Source organism: Podarcis liolepis, assembly GCF_965112155.1.
Source record: "Podarcis liolepis genome assembly, chromosome: 2".
In the NCBI taxonomy this organism is placed as follows: Eukaryota; Metazoa; Chordata; class Lepidosauria; order Squamata; family Lacertidae; genus Podarcis; species Podarcis liolepis.
Genome location: NC_139555.1, coordinates 97596892 through 97614387, shown reverse-complemented (window position 1 = coordinate 97614387; position 17496 = coordinate 97596892). Strand labels below are relative to the sequence as shown.

The 17496-nt window shown below is 44.9% G+C and overlaps 1 protein-coding gene across 3 annotated transcripts in view; it reads right to left on the bottom strand.

Moving 5' to 3' along the window:
• Positions 1–16927, bottom strand: part of TAFA4 (TAFA chemokine like family member 4) — a 132322-nt gene extending 115395 nt beyond the window's left edge. Inside the window, exon 1 of one of the 3 annotated variants that reach the window (XR_014523133.1) lies at positions 16387–16927. The gene's annotated coding sequence lies outside the window, so the exon portion shown is untranslated. Of the gene's footprint in view, positions 1–14095; positions 14309–16386 lie in introns of those variants that run through there. The other 2 variants (XM_083493587.1, XM_083493586.1) reach the window with 2 other exon arrangements.
• Positions 16928–17496: the final 569 nt, after the last annotated feature.

Here is a 17496-nt window from a genome sequence, read left to right as displayed (position 1 = left end):
TATAATTTGGACTTTTCTATTTTAGTTTTTTATTTTAATTGGAGTATTATGATTGGATATATTAATTGGATGTTTTTTTATTGGAAAATCAATTAAAATATTTTTTTAAAAAAAACAAAACAACCAGAAGTGCCCAAGTTCTAAAAAGCATTCAAACGTGTTTTGAAACTGAAGAACCTAAGAAAATAAAAAGGTCTTCACCCAACACAAATGAAACCGCAATGCAACATTGGAAGAGCTGTGCTGGACCAGGCCAAAGGCCTGTCTAGTCTGCCATCCTGTTCTTACAGTGGCCAACCAGATGCCTATGGGAAGCCTGAGATCTCTTCACTTGCAGCTCCCAACAATTGGGACCCAAAGGCATACTGCATCTGACAGTGGAGATAGAACAAAGCCTTATCCTCCATTAAGCTGTCTAATCCTCTTTTAAAGCCATCCAAGTTTATGGTCATCAGTACATCTTGTGAGAGTAGCTTCTGCTGCCACACAAGCACAAGGCAAACTTCTCTGGTTGTTTCATTAACATAAAACATTTGTAGATTTGAGATTACATAAGGCCTAATCTCTCAGATCTTCTCTCAGCTACCTGAAGTAAGACAGAGTACCCTCCTCTGTTCTTCCTGCTCCCTTACTAGATAGTGAGTCTTTCATTTCTCATGACACTGGGGAAGGCTTTCCACAATTGGGGTGCCACCATCGACCAGCTCCTCTCCTTGGTAGCTACCCACCTCATCTCATTGGGGCAGCTGGAAAATGGCACTTGAAGATGTTGTCAGGGTCCAGGCAAGTATATATACAGCTTGCCAGAGTACCTGCAAAACCCAGAGCTGGAACTAGCTCCAAGTTGCAATGCCACACTTGGGATTTTCATTCCTTGTAGGCCTCATTCTCCTATTGTCGCCATTTATGTAGTGCCATCAATATGTGCACACTTTATAGGCCAACATAGGCGAAAAAGACTTATGTCTTTCAGGGAAAGGACCATAGGTCAGTGGGAAAGCATTCCAGCTAACATCCCTGGCATCTCAGACATGCAAAAACATGTATGTATGGAGATTCCCCTCTCCAGTGAAGTGAATACAGATGTCAGCATAGACAGAACCTCATACTATGCACCAGGGCACACAGGTGGCCCTTGACTTGGGCAAAAGCATCTTGATCTGCTCTTCCCCAACCAGATACCCTCCAGATATTTTAGACTACAACGTCCATTAGCCACAGCCAGCATGGTCAGTGGCCAGCAGTGATGGGAGTTGTGGTCCAAAACATCTGGAGGACACCAGGTTTAAGGGAGGCTGGTGTAGAGGATTGCAGCTTAGCTGGTATATTGTAGTATGAGCCATGGGCAAGAGCCTAGTGCCAGGGCTAGTGGTCTGGAGGTGTATCAAGACCGAGAATGAGCTGGAGAGGACAGGTGAGCTGGCTCACTTCTAGACTTGCAAGCAAGAGAGATAGCAAGGCAATACGTTGAGAGGAAAGTAGGGGCACCCTAATCTTCACCCCAACTGGAACTGAGGAGTCACACCAGAGTCCTGGGGGGGCGCTTTATCAGATTATTGATCCCTTCTATCAGCAGACCCTTCTTGAGCCAACAGCAGATAGGCCAACCCTTTCTGGCAAGCACCACGATAGCCTGCATCTAGCTGACAAATGGCATGGCTTGACTCCTAGCACCTTGAACCGAAACAACGGTGGAAGTATATAAGGGTATACTGGAAGATAACAAGGTGTGAACAAGGGGCTGTAACACACACAGCCTTATAGCCTAGGTATTAAAGCCACACACTTGATTGAAGGAGCTCCAGCTGTAATGCACTGTTCTCTCCCAAACATTTCGTACTCACCACAACTCTGTGGGGTAGGTTAGGCTGAGAGATAGTGACACTACCAAGGTGAGCATCGTGACTGACTGGGGATTTGAACCTTGCTCTCCCTGGTCTTAGCCTTTAAGCGCACTGGCTTTCACACATGCAACTTGGACTATTCAGGGTACATTTTTGTTTACTCCTGCAATGCTAGTAGTTTTTGAAAGATATGTGACAATTCACTGGAACAAGTGACACTGTGAATTGTGAATGAGATGAGGAAAGAAAAAACTTGATTATTATTATTTCTTTAAATGTATTACAGGAGGGGTGAGTTTGACGATTACCTCCGATTATTTAATGCTTGAGGCAAGCAGAATTAATTTCTGTGTATATTATTAGCACCTCACCCTGCTGAGATTTTCCCATTGTTACACTACGGAACATTGTAGTCAGACCGCTCACAGCTATTGTGCATGCTTTTAAAAGAGGTAAATCTAAATAAATTACGTTATTAATATATTATCCTTACTGGAGAAGCAGCAAGGGGCCAATTGAAAAGTGACCCCTACTGTGACTGAAACTACATGGGTATAAAGTATTAACTCCATCAGAACGCGACACGGGGACCATGCACAAACAAACAATTTTAATTCCTTTTGCAAACGCTCTACTCATTTGCAAATATGTATCCTATCTATTCTTTTCCTGAAACTTATTTATTCAGACTTTCTATTCTCATCCCATACTCTTGACTACAAAAAAGAAAAGCCCTAGTTCCATTGCAGAAGGAAAGCTGCTATGACTTCTCCAATAAGGCTTTCTGGAGAATCACCTCCTATGTTCTAACTGTTGTTGTTGTTGTTGTTGTTTGGATTATTACAAAGAAGCATTTCATTCCTCAAGAGAATGAGGCCTGAAGAGAAATCTTAACAGAACTAGGGTGCTAGCTGAGGTAGAAGTCGATTTGAGGTAGGGTCAGACAGACAGGTTCATTCCCTCCCTTGAGGAATTTCTCACATTAAGAATTGTAGGATTGAAGAATAGGAAGGGACTATGTGGATCATCTAGGGATGCAGGTGACGCTGTGGTCTAAACCACAGAGCCTAGGGCTTGCCGATCAGAAGGTTGGTTGTTCGAATCCCCATGACGGGGTGAGCTCCTGTTGCTCGGTCCCTGCTCCTGTCAACCTAGCAGTTCGAAAGCATGTCAAGTGCAAGTAGATAAATAGGTACCGCTCCGGCGGGAAGGTAAATAGTGTTTCCATGCGTTGCTGTGGTTTCACTAGAAGTGGCTTAGTCATGCTGGCCACATGACCCGGAAAAACTATCTGTGGACAAAAGTCTGCTCCCTTGGCCAGTAAAGCGAGATGAGCACCGCAACCTAGCAGTTCAAAAGCATGTAAAAATGCAAGTAGATAAATAGGTACCGCTCCAGCGGGAAGGTAAATGGCATTTCCGTGCACTGCTCTGGTTCGCCAGAAGCAGCTTAGTCATGCTGGCCAAATGACCCGGAAGCTGTACGCCAGCTCCCTCAGCCAGTGAAGCGAGATGAGCACCGCAACCCCAGAGTCGTCCACGACTGGACCTAACAGTCAGGGGTCCCCTTTACCTTATGAGGGTCATCTAGACCAACCCCCTGCATGCAGGAATCTTTTGCCAAATGTGGGGCTCAAACCCACAACCCTAAGATTAAGAGTCTCATGCTCTACCAACTGAGCTATCATTGGCTGATTCTATACAGGCAAGTCTCCACAGGCATTCCAGCAACCAACAGGAATATGCAGTGCTAACAGCCCATAGTTATGTCCAGGCTCAGCCATAGAAGTGAGCAACAGGACAGGAGCCAGAAACTGAGACAGAGTTGAGGTGCCAAAGCCCAGACAGGCCTTGATGCTCAGACAAGGCCCTGCTCAAACAGGAAGACTTTTATAGCTGTATCATGTTCAGGAGGGCACAACGGTTAGTGGACAGGACTCAGACCACAGCTTGAGAATATTTCACTGCCATGAGCATTTTCCAAACAGCAGTTCATGTAGAGCCAGGGCCTCTAACATAGGGGTACAGCTGTACTGACTCCATACCAGCAGGGGCAGCTTTCATTTAAAAAAAACAAGTCAACCAGACATTTCTGGAGAAAGTTAGAGGACAAAGTGTGGAGGCAGTTCTAATGTTTCAGGAGGCATGTTGACCACCACCAACCCCATCTGGGACTCAGGACGGGCCCCTCCCAGAACAGAAGCAGCTGGATAAAGGATGGTATTGGGGTATGTTTGTTAAAACACTTTCCTCATGTCCACAGATCCTGTTGGCATCCCTGCTTAGAACCAAAAGTCTTCAGTTACAGCAGCTCCCAACAAGTCAGGAAGATTCACATGTACAGCCCCACAATGGAGCCAGATGGAAGCTGTTTCTGTGAACTACCACGTGAGGGTCCCCTCAGTGAGGGGAAAGTACAGTCGTACCTTTGTTCTCGAACGCCTTGGTACTCATACGTTTTGGCTCCTGAACGCCAAAAACCTGGAAGTAAGTGTTCCAGTTTCCAAACATTATTTGGAACCCAAACGTCCAGCATGGCTTACACGACTTCTGATTGAGTGCAGGAAGCTCCTGCAGCCAATCAGAAGACAAACCTTGGTTTCTGAATGTTTTCAGAAGTCGAATGGACTTCCGGAACGGAGTATGTTCAAGAACCAAGGTATGACTGGGAAATGACTGGCAGAATCCGAGACCAGGGAGAAGAGTTGGTGGAAGAAGATTGGAGGAAATTTATAACTTATTTAACTAAAGATGAGAAATTTAAAAAAGAGGGAGTTTTGTCTTTTTTTTTCTATGTGTTTCTTTTTCTTTTTTTCTTTTTTCTTCCTTCTTGTGTTTAATGTTTGTATTTTTGTATTTTGTAACTTTGTATTTTTCTGTTTTTGTATTTTCTGAATTTCTTTACTGATAAAACTTAATAAAATATTATTTAAAAAAAACAAGAACCAAGGTATGACTGTATAGGATATAAAACAGGCTAAATATGCCTTAGGCCCATGAATGGCCCAGCATGGTACAACCTGCATGCCTTAAAGGAAGAGCAAAGCTACAAACAGAAGAGAATGCTAGAGTATCTTCCCAAGGATTTGCTGGAACTCTTGAGGAAAGGGTGACAAATACATGCCTACACACGAAGCAAATGCAAAGTATACACATGTGAGACACATCCTCAGCATGAACTGCCTTTGTTTGTGTGAACACAATTGCACAAAGGCACTGTGCCATGGTTTGCTTAACATATCATGTATGCCTTGGAGGATCACATAAATCATGGTTTGTTTCTCCAAAGTTTGGCCTGTTTTCCTGCTGCGCTTGTCTTGTGCTTTTGCAACTTCCTTAGCCATGGTTAAAGAAGGGTACAGTGGTACTTCAGGTTAAGTACTTAATTCATTCTGGAGGTCCATTCTTAACCTGAAACTGTTCTTAACCTGAAGCACCACTTTAGCTAATGGGGCCTCCTGCTGCTGCCACACCGCCGGAGCACAATTTCTGTTCTCATCCTGAAGCAAAGTTCTTAACCTGAAGCACTATTTCTGGGTTAGTGGAGTCTGTAACCTGAAGCATATGTAACCTGAAGTGTATGTAACCCGAGGTACCACTGTATTTGGGTTCACACGTTAACCACAACTTGTGATCCGCAAGCCAGCCAAACAACCTAACAAAGTTGTTGTGAGGATTAAATAATAGGCTGTGTGTGCTACCATGAACTCCTTGCAGAAAGGGTGGAAATAAAATACAATAAAACAATTAACTATGGGTTTTTTTAAGTTATTGTAATCATTTTACAGTGACAAATACCTATTTTTTATTTTAAAAAAATCAAACCTGTTGAAGATTATCTTCCTTGTTATAATATTAATACTTTTAAAATGCAACATTTGGTCAACATTACAATGGTCAAATACTGTACCCGTTCCTGTTGTAAATATCCTTGTTCTTTATAACACAAGAAGAAAATTAAATTACTACTAGTGTCAATACATGCAGTGTTTTACAACTTGCAGGCATTTACTAATTGCTATCTCAATTCTCTGAGTGTGTTGTAGCCAAAATAGGGAAATACAGAGAAAAGGAAGATGTACCCGCAGACTCAGGAGAACCACCAAGATTTGCTAAAGTACAAAAAAATATTTGAGAGGGGGGTCTCTAAAAGGGGGGAGCACATGCAAAGCAACCCAGTGAAGACTGAGGTTGCTCTCAGATTACCTGTTGATTAAACATTTGTTCTGATTCAGGTGTGGAGACATACTACGTTGTGTAAGGCAGTTGCTCTCCCATACTTTCTTCCATCACCAGAGCACGAAATCCACTTTAATTGTACAACCTGAATTTGCAGGTTTGTGATTGAATTCCACCTGACAGTAGTGAGAGTCTGGAAGCATCCTAAGTGTATACAGGGTCCCCGGAATGCTGACTACTGTTAGGGGGCAGGGAAAGGAGGAAATAGTGAGAAGAGAAATGGAATGGAGTATCCAGAACAGGGGTGCGCCCTTTTATGACTTTTTTTTTTTTGCACTTACTTAATTAGATTGCATCAGGATACGTCTACTGCAGTTTTCTCCCCCCCCCAGGGGGACCAAATTTAGCACCAAGACCCGAAGTTCCCTCCCCTGGTCCCAGGCCACCGTTGGAAACCTCTGGACATAAATAAAATACATGAATAGCACGGTGCTTCCATTTATCAAAATTTATATACCGCTTGATTACAGTAAAACCTCCAAAAGGTTTACCCCCCAAAAAATAAAGATGTCAGGGAAAACAGTCAAAGATAATTAAAAGTAACACCAAAAAATGATTAAAACACATCTACATGCCTGGATAGGCTTGCCTAAACAAACAAAAAACATTTTAGGCACGCCTCCAAAGGATTGCAGTGGAGGTGCCTGCCAGGTGTCACAAGGCAGGGAGTTCCAAAGTGTAAGTGTTGCCATACTAAAATACTGATTTTTAACAAGTGCAAAAATCAGCAAGGAGAGCAGTTCTCTGAGCAGAGGTGTTATATGCTCATAGGGTCTTGCTCCTGTCGCGTTCGGTGCCAACAGCAGTTTCTGGGTCACGTGTAAGGGACACAGAGTGCATTGCAGTAAATCCAGGCTTGAAGTCACCAGTGCCTAAATCCTGATGTAACACTTCTATTCAATGAACCCCCCACATGTATCCCCAACAGGGCCAGATTTAGGTTTGATGAGGCCCTAAGCTACTGAAGGTAATGGGGCCCTTTATATGTCCAGCTGTTCTTTGTCAACAACCAATTGTCGCTGTTTTTTGTGCTGAATATATGCTACATGGTAATTTATGGACCTAATAGGTATCTAAAGCCATTTGCACATGTTGCAACCAGTCCATGCAGAATGTAGGCACCCTATATATAGAAATGAGCAAAACAGTAATATTTTAGGGAGCAGGCTAGCAGGCGAGACCCTTTACTTACATCATAGGAGCCTACACAGCACAAAACACTGCTGCTGTATGTAGGTTTTATTTTATTTGTTTTTTATCTTATATTTTGGAAATGTACATCCAATTTTTTTCCTTTAAATTTTTTTGGGGGCCCCAAGAGAGTGGGGCCCTAAGATATAGCTTGTTTAGTTTATACGTACATCTGGCACTGATCCCCAATAATCTTATGCCTGATAACATGCCCTCCTTGTTCTTGGCTTCCAGGCTTTCAAAATGCAAAGGGCCAGTACATTTGTATGAGGGGTTTTTTTAAATTTTAATCCATTAATCTTTCTAGAATGCACAACCTGCTAAAACTACAAAGCTTATCTCACCAATGCAAAGTGAGTTGCAACATTTTCAACTGGGGGAAGGGGCTTAATCCAGACACAGCAACACCTTCCCAAAGTGCCACTAAGCTACAATACTGCCTTTCTAAGACTTGCACCACCATATGCATACAGACATTGGACTTCAGCCTGAATTGGGTATCATAAGCAACAATATTAGATACATAAATCTGATGGGACAAGATCTAAACGCCAAAAAAGTATGCCACAATTAAAAATCTTTTAAAGTAATCTAAATCCTCTTGATGATTTCTTTATCAGCAGGAGCCCTTGTAATTTTCTAAGTGTTTTTTTTAATGCCACAATAGATCAAAAGATCATTACTATTCAACTTATTTGAATATTTCCTAATTCCCTAAACAGTTGCTTACTGTTTTCTAATTTAAAGTAATTCATTACATGCACATCTTGCATTTTATGTCAACTCAAAGTGAATTATACATTCTCTCTCCCGGACAATTCAGTGGCAACATTTCAGTCATCCATATGGTTCATTTTATTTCAGTATACAAATCGGCAGTATATATATAAATTGGCAGCAACGTAAAGCAGGATGGAAAATTACCCCTCTTTAATAATGCTAAACAATTCTAATGATCCCATAGGTTATGCTAAACATCAACAACAACAAATATGCAAATAATAAATATGCAGATAGAATGCTGTTTTTCAAAGCCAGAGCTTCTCCCAGGCAGCTCATAACAGAATAGATAAAGTTGCAGATAGGTAGCCGTGTTGGTCTGCCATAGTCAAAAAAAAAAAAAAATCCTTCCAGTAGCACCTTAAAGACCAACTAAGTTAGTTCTTGGTATGAGCTTTCGTGTGCAAGCACACTTCTTCAGATACACATATCTGAAGTGTATCTGAAGAAGTGTGCTTGCACATGAAAGCTCATACCAAGAACTAACTTAGTTGGTCTTTAAGGTGCTACAGAATAGATAAAGTAAGTTTGTAAATGTTTTCAAAAGATCCCTGCAAAGTTTGAGGGCGAGGACAGAACAGTCTTCTTCTCACTTCAGTAGTGAATTCTCTAGGTATATTTAACTTCCAAGAGAGCATGCATAGGATTATAGTCTAATGCACTTTAATTTGTGGCCTGCAAAATCATTAGTAGCTTTCTTCCTATGAACTCAGAGTGGGATCAGAGCAGGCCTTGAAATGTACTAGTGCATTGAGCAAATGTAGGGTTGCACTATAATTGCTAGAACAGTTTTGGAAGCAAGGCAACCCTTTAATATCTTCTGCTACTGGTATAACAGTCTCAGCCTTCAACAGCAAGGGGCCCTCAAGATGTTTTGGACTTCAACTCCCATCAGCCTCTTCAGCACATGCATTATGGGAATTGTAGTACAAAGATTCTAGAGGGCACCACACTGTTGAAAGCAGTATTACCTTGTTCAGAGTAAGTAGCTCTTTTTTTCTTTCCTTAGCAGAATGCTGCTTGTTGTTTTTATGAAGCTTTACATCAGATAGGCTGTTCAGATGCGGTGAGACTCCAGCTCCCATCAGACCCAGGCACCATAGTCAGTGGTCAGGAATTATTATTATTCAATGTATATACTGCTTAATGCCAAAACAAGTTTCTAAATGGCTTACAAATTATTATTTTAAAAAACAAGCTCCATCAACCATTGCAAGGTAGACCTTCACAATGGGAGTTGTTATAGTCTAGCAACGTCTAGAGGGCCACAGGTTCCCTATCCCTGAATTATATAGAATCATAGAATCTCAGAGTTGGAAGGGACCCAATGGGTCATCTTGTCCAACCCTCTGCAATGCAGGAATCTCAACTAAAGCATCCATGACAGATGACCATCCAACCTCTGCTTAGAAACCTCCAAGGAAGGAGAGTCCACCACCTCTCGTGGGAGTCTGTTCTACTGCCAAACAGCTCTTACTGTCAGAAAGTTCTTTCTGAGGCTTAGTCGGACTCTCCTTTCTTGTAGCCATTGGCTCAGGTACTACACTTAAAAGCAGGAGAAACAAGCTTGCTCTGTCCTCCATGTGACAGCCCTTCGGATATTTGAAGATGGCTATCATATCTCCTCTCGTCTCCTCTTTTCCAGGCCAAACATACCCAACTTCCTCAACTGTTCCTCATAAGGCTTGGTTTCCAGACCCTTGATCACCTTGGTTGCCCTGCTCTGCTCACGTTCCAGCTTGTCAATGGCCTTCTTTCATGGTCCTAATTAATTATATGCTTCCATCAACCTTGTGAGGACAGCCCATCTCTTCATTTCACTGGAAGACAGCAACCTGTCCAAGGCCACTACAACTGGGCTGATATTTGGAACCATTCCTAAAATGTCTGCTCTCCAGCTTTCTTCCAAATTTACAGTGGGGAACGGGAGGATAAATATTAGGGTCAACTAATAAACTGGAGAAAAGCAGTGAAAATAAGCATGCAATACAGTAAAAGCATACTGTGATCCTTCACTATAGGAATAGCCTTTAAAACTATTGTCAGCAGACCAAACTTTGGTTGTGAGTTTGGCAAGGGGAGTAGGCTATATGCCTGAGCCTCCCTTCTAATTCCTGGTTCCAGCATGAATTCAATTGCTGAAATAGCCAGGCCAGCCTGGTAAGGGCCTACTACATAGTATGGGTCATTAAGATAACAAAGGGAGTGGCTCTGTACGAGGTGCAAATGGGTGGGACTCCCTCCCTCCCTCCACTGTCTGCTAGTTAAAAATAAAGTACAAAAGACCAGAGTGGTGAGTTGAGTTATGTGAGCTAGAAGCTTGATACAAAAGCTGCAGGATGGAAAGGCAGAGAGAGAGAGAGAGAGAGAGAGAGAGAGAGAGCCATGCCTGATTTCTGCTGGAATATGGAGATGGGAAAGACAGAACACTCTTCGGGTGTTGATGCTGTGAAGCCCTCCATCCTAGGATGAGGTTGTATATATGTGTAAATATGTGCAAATGAACCATATATCCTAAAGACACCACAGTCTCCGCTGTGCCTTGTTCTGAAAGAAACACAAACCCTGGAAACCCCTGGAATCTCGCACCACTCAGAGACTGAGGTAGTGTGCCACACTATACATATCTGTTCTGTACTACATAGGTTAGATAGGACAGCTCAACAGCACTGGTGCAATTTAGTTAGTTCCAAAACAAAAATGCATGGATAAACAGAATCAGAGAGGATGCTGACATGATGTCAGGAACTATCTTTAGTTATTTAACATGGTCCACTTTACTAATCACTGTGACAAAAGAAAAATTATGGTTGTCCTTAAATCAAGAGATGGAATCTTTGATCTAGCCAAGCTTTCATTCTTTCTTTCTATCTATCCATCCAAGGTATTGGTATTCCACCCTCCAGCTTTTTTAAACAAAAAACCCAAGGGTGCTTAACATATGGCTGATTAAATCTTATTTATTTATTTATTTATTTATTTATTTATTTATAGTATTTATAGCCAGCTTTTGGTCCTAGATGGTCACCACACAGTTCACAGAACGATTGGGCGGCGAGGTGGGGGGACTCATCAGTCAAGTAATACTCATCAGTCAAGTTGCTTAAACAAACAAAAACCACCAGTAAAAACAAATTCAATAAATTAGGCATGATGCAACTTACTTAAAATGCCTGCTAGACTAGAAAGGTCTTCATTAAAGCACCTAGAGAAGGGGGAAGTGTCTGATCTCAGCTGAAAGAGAGCTCCACAGAGTCGCGCTCACAATCATAAACACACAGCTCCTGGTGGATCTGAGCCATTGGGAAACACTAGCAGAAACTCCTTCAAAGATTCCATTGATCAGGGATGGATGTAAGGAATCAGACAGTCCTTAAGACATCCTGGACCCAAGCCGTTAAGGGTCTTATGAATTCATACAAGGACCTTACACTTGGCTTGGTAGCGTAATACAAAGTGACAAAATATAATGCATGGAATTAACTCAGCAAAACAAGAACACCAGATCAAAGAGGAAGAGTCAGTAAAATCTTTAGAGGACCGCTGGATGTTCTGCTGGGTTTCTGGGAGACACATCAGACTCTGTTGCAGGTTAACCTATCTTGGGAAGGCTTTCCACATTGAGGATGCCATATAACTAAGCAGGACCTCTTTGATCACTATCTGCCTAACATCAAGGGACTCGGAGGTGGATCTCCAAAGATGACCGGTTAATTTGGGAGGAGGCAATCCTTTGGGATCCCATGACCTTTAGGACTTTGCTTACCATTAAATAACTTTAACTGACTTAGAAGCAGTGCAGAAATCCCCAGGACATACTTTCATGTAAATGGGACTGAATTGCCAGATGCATATTTTTGTTCAGGGTGGGGGGTGGAACTGTGTGGTGCTGGGAATGGCACTCAGAACTTGTTCTCAAACTGAGATGTTCTCTGTACGCTTGTCGCAATTACAGGGAGTGGAATGAAACCACCAAATGCATATTGCAATATGGCTTTGGCCAGGGCGTGGTTCCGAAACACCTGATTGGCTGGCGATGATGTCAAGCACATGCTCAATCTCTAGTGGATGCAGTTTCAACATCACTCATCCTCAAGGAAAGTGTTAGCATAGGAGTTTCTGCCATAAGTAGCAGGATCTTAACCAACATGTGGGAACGAGAAGGGCAGTTTTTCAAACCTCATTTTCAAAACTGAACTGGTGCTTTGCTAAGAGGGCCACTTGTAAAAGCATCTTTCTTTCCAAAATCTCATTCGGGGGAGATGTTGTTTCTGAAAATTCAACTATTCCAGAAATCTTGACATTCAGCACCTGAAGCCAGTTTATGTTGCAACAAGAGGTTTGCATAATTTCAATTTTTCTAGCAAGGGCTAACAGTGCACTTGACACGATGCAGAATGGAGTATATTATAGTATACTTACTTTCTGTATAAACAAAATAATCTCTAAACTGGATTCTTTCAAGCACATTGGCCTATGCATAAAAGTGGGGCCTGGTCCATTGGGGCAAATGAGGCACTGCCCCACCAAACCTCAGCTGCCTGTCTTCTTACTTAGGCTCAGTTACAGCAAGGAAAAGGATGAGGACAAAACTGGAATTAGTTGGCCTTTCCTCTCATTGGCTCCAGTTCCGCCTACTGTTGCCCTCCCTGAATTCTGCTCCACCAGTCTCAATGGGCATCAACCACCACTGCTTGTACATGGTGGTGACAAAAGAAGGCTAATCCAAATAAAAAATGATAAAACTCAAGATTCTAAGTATATTTTTTGAATATTAAAATGAATTGCCACAATATTTTTCCCATACAAAGACCAGACAGACTACAAACACCCAGATGGTCACTGTGTTGCTGTCCTTAATTAGACTTAATATTACCATCATAAATATAAGTCGCCACAATGGACCCACTTGTTCCCTGGGCTGAGGGGTAACTGTTTCCTCTACTGAATGATTTGGTGAGAGAGAGAGAAGAATACCCTTTCATGGGTCTCTATATACACAGGTTTACCAGAAGACTACAGCATATCAGTAAAACATTATGCTTTTTTTAAAAAAACAACAACACAAAAAATGAATTCAGTTACTTCCCATCAAAACATGCAAAGGGGGGGGGGGAGAATGCCAGCTACGCAAATACAACTTGTGCCAGGGAAAATGTATGTCAAAGCAATTTGAAAACACATCTGTGCAAAGGTTTGCATGCAATTACTGTGTGCGCACCTTGGAATATATTGAGTGGCATACTGGGAATATGCTGTCGTGAGTTATTTATTTTTACAGCGTGTGGAATCGGGGGGGGGGGGGAGCAAGCAGCCCACAACATCTCAGCTGGCTACCTGAAAACTAAGGAGTATGATGGACAGGAAATGCTTTCCTAGCCACAGACACCTGCACTTACCGTTAAGCAAAGGACACCACACAATTAAGCATGTTAATGCCAGGGTACCGGACTGCTAATACAAAAGTGAGGACTGATCAGGTCTATATATCTGTGGCTTGGACTTTCTAGCAATTAGTTTGATACGCTGCCCTGATTTGCACATACACCCTCTCACCCTCTCTTGTCTCCCAACACTTCCACTGCTCCAGCCAGATAGCTCACTATGTTAAACTGGGCTTACTCACAGGTAAGTATGCATAAGATTGCCGTTTTAAGTCATTCTACTACACAGTTTGCAAATAATGCCAACGAATGCATGCAGAATTTATTTGACGCAGGCCAGGTAGCAAGCAGGCTTTAGAGGCGTGATGACATCAGTCACTGTCACAATAAACTGGGGCTAGTGGTTCCAGATGCACCTTATGTTATGGGAAGTTGTCCCTTAATACATATCCTCGCAGCAACACAGTACAATTTGTCTCGCTCCCCCTTGAGAAAAAACGTTCCTATAGTTCTGATGTGCACACACCTCAAAAGTCGTGCGGTTGGGTGGGTGGGTTTTATTCTGTTTTTCAGCTGTGATTAACTTACAAAATGGAAAGACTAAACGGGAAGAAGGATTTTCTCTCCGCGCCCACACAGAAGGGAACTCTCCACTCACCTCCGTCTCATGTACTACATTTCTAAAACGATCTCCTGTTAAAGCACAGTTCTTCGTCCGCCGATAAAATGAATGAGCACGCACTTTATCTCCTGCGATCAGCCATATTAACCACGCTTGACTGGGGCTGTCTGCGGATAAAGGAGTATAACAGCAGGAGACCCACTTCGTGCGCTGCAGGCGGCGAGAGGAGAATCCAAAAAAAAGTTTTATTTCACTCTTTCCGGGGGGGGGGAGTCTTTGCCTCTCGACGCACCTCCTTCACACCTCCACTTATCCTGGATAGGTTTCAGGTTTCAGGCAAGAAATGAAACCGTATGCGGCGGTAGAGAGGGGGAAAGGCGACAGCGGATGGGAAGGGAAGAGCCTGCCGGGTTACTCCGCACCCCGATCTCGACCAACAAGAGAGGACACATCATCCATCTTTCTGTCTCTCTCGCTGATGGATCCTCACTCCTTTACAGGTTTGCCACGCTTCGCCGCTGAACGGACAAAGGAGACTTTATTTTACACCACCCGTCTCGAGCAGACTAGGAACTGCACAAGGGAGGTGGCAGGGAAGATAGGTCGGTTTGCCCGCGCGCCTCCCGGACAAACACGATCGCGCTTTCGGAAGTGCTGCGCTCGAGATCATTTCCCCAGGCCCCTCCAGAAGGCGCTCGCACTCTGCGTAAACTGGAAACACCTTAGCTCGTCATTCCGGCCGCGCTTTGGAGGGGCCGGTAATGGTTCTGCGCGATCAAGTGCACTCTGCACATGCTCCGGGTCTCACCGCTCCGATCTCGTGCAATGCGGCGCGTTGGCTTTCCAAACAGACTGAGCTCCGCACGTTAAACCCAGAAGAGGCGCTGGCCTGCCAGGACTTGGCTGGGCATCACAGTTAGCCAGCCAAATGGCTCCCAGAGAGCCGAGGCACAAACGCTCTCTCGGCCTCCCAATGCCCATGGGCAGCTGCTTGGCCAGGCTCTCCCACAAAGCGGTCCACTTCAGCTGTGGCTGGCTCCGCCAGCTTCTGCTCTCCAGCAACTATTCCAAGCTCATTGATTTTAAAACAACCCCCAAGGCTTCCTACATCTGGCCCCAGAATCCAACACAACACAACCCACACACACAAAGAGAGAGAGAGAGAGAGAGAGAGAGGTAGCTTCCAGTCACACCTGCCCACAAACAACTATCCAATCCCCTAGGAGGGATTGCTATTTTACGCGCGCTCTTGCCTGGAGAGCAAGTGCCACTGAACTTGGTGGAATTAACTTCTGAATGAAGCTTTGTCTCCAAATGCGCCACCCGACAGAGTACTGGTCCCCAAAAGTCTGCCGGCGCACCGGCGCCTCAGATATTTAATTCTCTCAAGCCTCTGGAATCGCGAAAGGGAAAATAACGGATACAGAGCAACCATGTGCGTGATTCCTCGGAAATACGTGACATTACTCCCAGGTAAGTACGTGTGTGCGCGCGCGCAGGATTACAGTATCAATATAGGTCAAGTTTACAGCGCTCTACCTGATGGGCAGACGGTCATGCTTAGGCAAAACATAGGAGTTGCTCGCATCCCCTTGCTTGGAAGACTAGTTTGAGCGCTCCCACGACTCAAAAAACCGAAAAAAGTTCCCTCTTTTTACGCCCAAGCGCAAATAGCAATGCCGTCGGGGCAGAAGTCCGGAGCCCCACTTAGCGGAAAGCCTGCAAGTGCAGCAGGGCATTTTGAAGTATGCGACGTATACACATAACCACCTAAACAGGGGTGGGGGAAAAACCCTTTCAGTCCAGAGTCTGATCACCTAAGGGCGCCACTCCACGCCCCCCCCGCCCCCCGACACGTTTGCTGCTGGTGCTTTCCAGCTCGCATCACGCGCGCTTCACTTCCTCACCGCCTCGCTCCCCACGGCACGAGCGTGGATTCGAATCGCCACTTTCCCGGCACCTAAGGATCGGGAAGAAGCAGGTTGCCTAGCGGACCTGGTTGTGGGAAGCGAGTAACTGAGTGGAAGGCGATCTCTCTGCCATCGGCTCCGTCCGATCTTTTCTCCAGCCCTGGAACAGCATCGCCGGAACTGCTCCCTGCACAGGTTACGCCGAGCAAGACAACCAACGGCCGGCTGCACTGCACAGCCCCACCACTACCAAAGATAGATAGATAGATAGATAGATAGATAGATAGATAGATAGATAGATAGATAGATAGATAGATAGATACCCCGGAGGTTGGCGCGCGCTTTCCTCCCTCTGGCGGGAAGAAAAAAAGCTGCTTCCTCGTGCGCCCTAGAGAGCGCAGCGTCGGCAAACCTTACCTGGCGCGCAGCAGCAAAGATGAGCCGGGATCTAGCCTAGCCGCTCCGCCGGAGGAAAGGCAAGCGCGCCGATCGCCCCATCCAAGCCGCGCTCTTTCTCCAGTATTAGGAAACCGCTATGTGCCACCGGCTATGTCTCCTCACGGGGCCAGGAGACAGGCAGGCAGGCAGAGCCACCTGCGCCCGCCGGGTGGAGGGGAGCTGGAGGCAAAGCTCAGCCAGCAGCCGAGGCTCCGAGGAACCCGCAAGAAAGATCCGTGGAAGAGAGAGAGAGAGGAAAACGTCAAGGCTGGAGGGTGGGGAACGAAGGAGGGATAATGAAACCCGACGGAAAGTTCGACGGGGTCACGCGTCTCCACGAGAATCCCAGCGCGGCTCTGCTGGCAAGGGAGCGGCGGTCGGAGAGCGCCACCAGCGCGCTTTGGAAACTACCGCGAGGCTCCTTGGCTTTCCCAGCCGCCTCTCCTTCCCTTGTTTCAAGGGGCTGCGAGGCGGGCAGCCCTGATAGGGCGGCGGAGGGCGAGGGCTGCCCGCCCCCTTTCCGGGCACTGTCACTCATCTTCCTCTACCCCACGCGGAGGGCCACTTAGGCTCCTCCCCCCAAGGCGTGCCCACGTGGCTATGTCACCGTGATCGTCCAGTCCGAGGGAGGGAACTGTGGGGTGAGGATCAGGCCTTGAAATGACAGTGTCTGGGACTCATCTCTTGCTTGTGGGGTTCTGGTTGGCCACTGTGAGGACTGGACATGATGAGCCTATAGCGCTCTTCTGGTGTCAGATAAAGAAATATATAATGTTGTGAGTCTGGTTAGTCTGATGGCTTGATCCCAGAGTTACTAATCCCTGGAGTCATGGATCCAGCAAGGGTTAAAATCTAATGGAAGATTCTGTTGAACTAGTCAGGCAATTCCTTTGGCATTAATGGACATATGGACTATTGTTACTATAACGAAAGAAGTTGCCCTGTGCCAGAGGGCACATGGGTGGTACTGAGAGAAACCTGTGTGAGAGAGCTTGAGAGCAGCCAGGAGAGAGAGAGAGAAAGAGATGCTTGATTTCTGCTAGAATCTAAGGCTGTCACTGGTAGAAGCAAGAACTTTTGGGGTGTTGA